At 40.4% G+C, this 7,561-nt stretch overlaps 1 long non-coding RNA gene across 1 annotated transcript; it reads left to right on the top strand.

Annotated features, from left to right (window-relative positions):
• The first annotated feature begins 633 nt into the window (after window positions 1-633).
• LOC139078083 (uncharacterized) lies at window positions 634-7,246 on the top strand. The gene is made up of 3 exons (XR_011530842.1): window positions 634-871; window positions 2,850-3,129; window positions 6,990-7,246. It is a non-coding gene; the product is annotated as an uncharacterized lncRNA (long non-coding RNA).
• The last annotated feature ends 315 nt before the right edge of the window (window positions 7,247-7,561 follow it).

Below are 7,561 nucleotides of genomic sequence, written 5' to 3'. Positions count from 1 at the left end.
AGACATCCAGTCTTCACCTGGGCCAAATATAAAGACCAAACGTGCAGTCTGCTCCTTCTCTCTGAAGGTCTCTGTCATAACCTATTTTCTCCTCTCTTCCGGTGCACAACAAGCGGCGGCTCTCGGGAAGGTACTGTACCCACCATCTGCTTGGTTCTTTCATTTCCTCTCCCTTTTCCCATTGGCCCAATTTTCCCATACCACTTTCCTGCCCTCAACCCCACCTCAGGTCCCAGACTAACCGTGCCATTAATCAGCCGGGGCGATGGTGGCTCTGGTTTGAAGAGCTCACCGGATCTCCTTTAGCTGATCAGCTGGGAGTTGTGTTTGGAAACTATGGGTCCTGACCATGGCTGTCAGACCTCCCGGACACCACCTGCTGCCTGTCTGTCATCATCATCTTCTGGTACCATGCTCGTCTGGCTGGGCTTCCTCCCACCACTTCCGCTGCAGCTGTCCCCTAGTGCCCGCCTCCCTGACACCACAAGACAGCCCATCTAGATTCCAGGAGCAAATCCATCCTTGTCTACCTCGTTCCCACCAAAGATAAAAATAACCTTAATACCAACAATAAATATTTAGTGAGAGCTTACTATTATTCATTTAATTGTTGGCCCTTCCGTTCCTGGCCATGACAAGAGACGTGCTGCAACTTAATCCTGAAGGGATCTGATGACACGTGTGGACAAACGTGTTAGCACATTATCACTGGCATTGAGACTAATGTCCCCTGTCTACCCAGAACAGGCCTAGGGGAGAGGGAAACCGGAACCCTACCTGTCTCCCCACTTCTGCACCACGTCCAGGAATGGTCCTGGCCCTGCAGCACCCAGCGAGCCAGCCACAGAGAAGGCAGACGTTGGAAGTCAAGGTACTGTCATAAAAATATTCACTAAAACAAAGGCACTGACTTCATTCTTCCTAGGGATTATCTAGTCACTTTGCCTAGTTTTCTTCTTCTTCCTGAGTCTGAGCTGTATCTGTTTTACTGTGTTTCAGCTACGAGGGTAGAGAAGTAAATGAGAAAGAACTTTAAATAGCTTTTTTTTTTTCGTATATTTGCTTCATGCTAATATGAACCTAGGTCTGAAAAGAAGTTTTTTGATGATCTGCGTATGCAGTCATCCGTGCTGGCTCGCTTACCTCTGACTAACTAAGAGTTAATTATCATCAAATACCCATCCACCGAGGACGAGTTACAAGTTATGGCAGGTGTTTGGTGAATAATACTAATGCAATTGATTTTACTGTTTACTCTCTCATCTTAGAGTAATCAGCTGGTAAAACAGAAATTATGGATTGATACTTTAAAAATTTTTGTTTGTAAGGCTTCTGCCCCATCTGTATTAAATTTAAACTTTTTTCAAATTTATTTTACTAATTATATTTCCTGTGCATGAATTACATAATCATGTCCTTTGCTCATTTATTCACTAGGGTATTGGTAATGTTCATAAATATGTCTGAATTAATTTTCATGTGCTTGGAGATAATTCTCTTCCATTTGTGGTGAATATTCTTCTTTTGTTTTTATCATTAGTTATTTCTATTGCTTAGAAGTTAAAAAATTTCTGTAACTATATTTTAGCATTTGATTTCATTTCTAGTTTCTCTTTTTGCTCCAAGTATAAGAAAATTATCACCTTATAGTGGGACCAAAAATCCCATTCTGGGGCCGGCCCTGTGGCTGAGTCTTTAAGTTCGAGCGCTCTGCTTCAGCGGCCCAGGGTTTCGCCAGTTCGGACCCTGGGTGCGGACATGGCACCACTCATCAGGCTATGCTGAGGAGGCATCCCACATGCCACAACTAGAAGGACACACAACTAAAATGTACAACTATGTACTGCGGGGATTTGGGGAGAGGAATAAAAAAAACAAAAAAGAAAATGGGAAACAGTTGTTAGCTCAGGTGCCAATCTTTTAAAAAACAAAAAAATCCTATTCTTCCCTTAGGGTTCCACTCCTCACCATCCTTGAGATCTTATACTGACATTCTCCGGGACTCGGAGCCCAGGCCCCATATCTCTTCAGTACATTATTTTCACCAAGTTGAACACTTGTGTTATCACTTCAACTGAGCATTTACCTGAAGAGTCCATTGTCCACCTGTTTATCCTGGATTTAGAACTATTTCCCATGTTTTCTGATGTCTAAGAGGTTTATGGTTTACTCCATTCATACCTAAGTTGGTCCCTAGGTTCATTCACTCATTCATCTACACATTCACCTATTCATTTATTATATGTGGCACGCAGACTCCAGGGGAGCCCCCAACGAGCTCTGCTTCATGGTATTTGCTCTTGAGTGTGGGCAGGACCTGTGACTTGCTTCTAACCAGTAGAATACTTTAAAAGTGATGTGGTGTCCCGGTGATTGTGTTACGTAATCAAAGACTGTCTTGCTAGAAGACTCATGCTTGCTTGATAAAGTGAGCCATCACGCTGGAGAAGCCCACGTGGCGAGGAACTGGAGGCAGCCTCCAGCCACCAGCGAGGAGGACGTTCGGATCCTTGATCTTAAAGCCACAAGGAATCTGGCTTGGACGAGCCCCAAACTCCTGGGATTTGATTGGGAATTAGAACACTCAAGTAAACATCAGTTAGAATGGGCTGGATCTTGGATTCTGTCTTTAGCTTTGCTATAAGACTAAAACGTTTCATCTTGTGTCCTAACTTTCCCATTTCTGATCAGGTATAGGGAAAAATTCAGAAGTGGAGTGATTTAGAAATATTTGTTTGTTTTTAACAACTAAGGTCCTATTTGGTTCACTGTTCTGAGGAGCTGAGGTGGAATTATGACCCCACTACTGTGTCTTCTAATGAGAGTTCTTTCTATTCTGCATTTATCAGATGTTAATTATTCATACTGCGTGATTGAGGATTTTGGAGTCAGAGACTCACCTGCAGTATTTGGAATACCAGCGCAGGTCTACATCCACACAGAATTTATACAGCAGCTGGTGCTAGTCAAAGCTAATGATGGAATTTCAGTTTAATAAAAAGACCCCCAACCGAGCACACCATCTTGAAAAAAGTATACTTGTCAAACAGCTTTCAATCAGTTCAAGAGAGACACCTTAATTGGGAAGAGGAAGATTTGCAGAGGAGTTTGTCATGGTGCCAATTCCAGGTCAATAGCTGCGCGTCTGTCCTCTGGTAGACATAGCTTTGCTTTATACTCATAACCACGTCTATGTCTTCTCTGTTTGCATAAGGAGGTCTTTGTTTCATTTGAGAATATTAAGTATCTTCTTTTAATTCACCCATGTGTCTTCAGAATAAACATGAGCAAAATTTAGACTTGTGATTATAGAGATCATATTTTAAAAAAATTTTTTAAATAAATTTTATATTTTTTTGTAACAGGAAAGCAGTGCTTATGAAATTTTTATATTTTCCAAAACCGTTTTGTCGGAAGAAAATTTTATGAATAAAATTAAATTATGGTGGTTTAATCATAAGAAGAATATGCTGAGCAATGATGATCTGGATTCATATAAAATTACTTTGGAGAAGCCTGTGTGTAGTAATCTACTAACAAACAAAAAGGAAGGAAGGATTTGGAATACTAAAGAAGGATGCGACTGAGTCATCACGTCTTAGTTTCTTTATTTCTTGAAAGGAGATACTCATTCAAACTGGTGGCCTTCAAGCTTTTTGTAGATGACTGTCTCAATGGCAGGTTTGAGGGCATTATGGACCAGGCAGGGCAGGTGGAGGGCCGGGCGGGTGGTGGCGCAGGAGCCCAGTGTGGAAGTCAAGGCAAAGCTGGAGGGGGGGCTCTGTAGCTCCATTTCTCCCTTCAGCCAGGGTCGATCTTTTCTTTTCTTTCTTTCTTTTTCTCTCTCCTTCTTTCTCTCCCTCCCCATCCCCATTCTCTTCCTTCTTTTCTTCCTTCTTCCCTTCCATCCTTTCTTCCCTTCCAAATTCAAGATCTATTTATATAGATACAAATTAACATGTAGAAATAATGAAGTTTCTGCATAAGATTTCTTTTGTAAAACGGAGTTCTACTGCTAAACAATTTGACAATCACTGGACTAGGCAATTCTAACTCCTCTTGCTTCTGTGAATTCTTTCTCTCTAGTAATTCTTCAATCGCTGTTAGGATTTCAAGGTCCAGGAACAAAATAGCAAGGGCGGTTGGAAATCTTTTAGAACACACAACAAATGTCTATCCTGTATAAATTATAGCTCTGCTAACAGAGATGTGGAACTACGGTCTAGTTTTTTTGGAGTAACTGTACAGAACAGGGCCGTGCTCACGTAGGTACACAATCTACTAGATGATGTTCGGGCGGAGTGGCAGAATTACGGCCTAATTTTAAAAATCAAAGCCTCTCGCGTTGAGAGAATCATACCCTGTAAGAGTCGGAGGGATACTTTGAGGTCATTTTCCTCCTTTCATATATTCACCCATCCATTAAATCAGTAAATTGTTATTGAATTTGAGTGTGTGTCAGCCACTATGGTAACTTGTTCCTATCCATATAGAGATTATGCTTTAGTGGAGGAGACAGCAATTAACAAATAATCATACACACAAGCATATAATCACAAATGTTTATAAGTGCTATTAAGTAAAAGAGCAGGGTTCTCTGAGATCATATGTTAGCGAATGCACGAGAACTCTGGGCTGTGGAGAGTGGAAGTGACTTGCCTCCAGCCATCACTGCAGAGCGGGCGTTGACTCAGTCACCTGTTCTCTCTGTCTCACCAGCTTGGCGGTGGAGGTTTAAGCCAATAGTACAGGGGGCTAAGTGATGGAAATCAGAAATCTGCGAGCTCCTTTCCTGCCTTCTCCACCACCTTGGATTGCTGGGCAGTTATGAGAGACACCTAAATAAATGTCTGCACTAAGAATGGAAGCTTCAAATATTTGAAAACTGTTTTCTTCTTCGGTTAAGGTCTTTGCTTGCCAGGTGGTTGACCAGAGGCTGCAAATGGTTTTCAGAGTGACAAAGTCACAATTAAAGAAAAGCAATTACTTAGTAGCTACTGCAAGACTACTAATTATTGAAACTTCCAGGCTGCAACCAGATTCAATAGCTTCCTTCAATAGCTTCCTTCACAGTTACTTTGCTGTGAAACAAGAGGTTTTGTCCTATAGGAGGTCCAGTCCAAAATGTACATCAATTTCTATTACAAACCTTTGCCCAGATAGGTTTGCCAGACCTGTCAGTTAGAAGAAAACCCACGTTCAAACATCATTATTAAAACTATTGGCTAACAGAAACTATGATGAACGCATTCCCCTGTTTGGAGACTGAGGCAGTTGGGGAAGACTTCAGCCCATATGGAGAGCAAAGAGTTTGTGGATCTTGTCTCTGGAAAGGACCTGAAGAATAGGGATAGGGCAGGTGTGGTTGATGGCAGATCCATATGCTTTGGAGATCCAACAAACACACAGCCCAATGGCATACTTCATGAACGTGGAGAACTTTGCCTGCCTCCACGGATGCCATCTACCTCTGGGGAGCACCTGCTATTGGGCAGTGACACCTTCAGTCCTTCTTAGCGTTTGATGAGTGATTGACTTCATCAATCTAAAGCCTAAATCACAGTCAAGGGCCATTAGTTTGGAATGTTTTGTTTGCTTTTATATGACAAGATTTGCATTTTTATTACATTTAGAAATTATTTGCACATACACACTAATATGAATTTTTGCATTAATAAATAAATGGGATTATAGCTTATATGTTGGGGCTTTTGGTGCAGACTATTTTTTTCATTTTTCCTTTTGCAAACCTCCTCCCTCCTCAACTCCATTGCTGCTGCCCCACACCCACCATAACCCATGTTATCAGACTAGCTTGTATCTTTGCATATATTTTACCCATGGTCATATAATCCTATGTAAGCATTTATATATAAGTACTTACACAGTCCCATGCATGGATTTTTTGGACCATTTTTTAAACCATAGGACCATATTATATACCATTTTCCTACATTTGTCTTTTTCACTAGGAAATACCTCAGGAGAATGTCTCCAAGTCAACTGGCATAGTTCTACTTCGTTTCCTGCTACTTCTTGGTGGAGGTGTACCATGCTTTATTTTGTTCTTAGTTTTCTGCTATACTGAACAACGCTGTGACTAATTGCCTTGTACGTGCGTCCTTGTGTACCGGGGCTTTTCTCCCAGAAAGTGAGAATTCTGAGTCAAAGGATGTGGCTATTTAATTTTAATCAGTTGCCAGATTGTTTTCCAAAAAATATTGTAACAATTCTCATTTCCACCAGCAATAATGAGAGCACCATTTCTCCCTGCATCCACACCAAAATGGACGTTATTGCCCTTTTTTCCTTTTGCAGACTGATGGGTTTAAACCTCACTGTTACTTCATTTTCCATTTCCCTAACTACTAGTGAGTTTAAATGTATTTCCATAAATTTACAGGCCATCTGGTTTTGCTCCTTTGCAAGGTGATTATTTTTATTTTGGCTTGTATCTTGGAAGGGCTTGTTGTATAATGATCTTGTATTTTTCATCTATGTTAAAGTTTTTTTCCAAATTATTTTTGTTATCATTTGAAATATATACTTTTTAATATAGCTAAAAAATGTGCATCTTTTCTTTCACAGCTTCTAGGTTTACCGTCTTAGTTATGGAAATTTCCCCATACGTGTACATTCTTTTTTTTTTCACATGTATATTCTTGAAAAATTTTTATTATTTAATAAGTTTTTAACCCATCTAAAGTTATTTTTGTATGTGAGTTCAACTTAATTTTTCTATATCGTTTTTTAAAACCCACCCTTTCCCACTGAATCAGACTGTCATCTTCATCATATAATAAATTCTTATATTTATTGGGAACTATTTCTCTATTCTATGTCCTGTTCTACTGATTTGCCTATTCCCATGCAAATACCTGATTTGGTTTAGTACCTTTATGAGATTTTTCTGATATTCCATAAAGCATGTCACTCCTAAGTACTCTTCTTTTCCTTCTTTTTAATATACTACTGGGTTATATTTTCAGGCATTTGTCCCTTTAGGGAAACTTGAAGGCCACTGAGCGTAAGCAGAAGTTGTATACGTCTCTCCTGGACAGAAGCTTTAGGGGCCAGCACATGGTTTGCCTCGTCCACTTTTCCTGTCTTGGTGATGGCAGAGGCACTGGTTGAGATGAAACTTCTTCCAGCCTGGGGTCCTAAGCAACCATAATGAGCGGAGTCACCCTCCTGATCCACGTCGGACATGTAGAATGAGCAAGAAATAAACTTTGGTTATGTTAAATTGTAGTGATTGTTGGGTTATTTGTTACTGCACTGTCACCTAGCTCATTCTGACTGATAGGATTGCTGTGAGGCTTAAGTCAGACAAGACATCTAAAACATGCATTCCAGAACCAAGGGACAGATCAATAAGCGTTAGACAATATAATGAAAATTATTAGCAAATGGCAACTAGAATGCAGCTCCTCATGTCTGGAGACAAGGTTTTCTGGCCACACAGTTTAATTTCAGGTGATTAAGAAGATACATGTACTAGAAGAAATATCTGCCCTGTGTGCTCAACATCGTAGTTAGAAGTTCAATGCCTATAGAAACG

Source organism: Equus przewalskii, chromosome 1 (assembly GCF_037783145.1).
Source record: "Equus przewalskii isolate Varuska chromosome 1, EquPr2, whole genome shotgun sequence".
In the NCBI taxonomy this organism is placed as follows: domain Eukaryota; kingdom Metazoa; phylum Chordata; class Mammalia; order Perissodactyla; family Equidae; genus Equus; species Equus przewalskii.
This window is presented reverse-complemented; position numbering and strand designations above follow the sequence as displayed.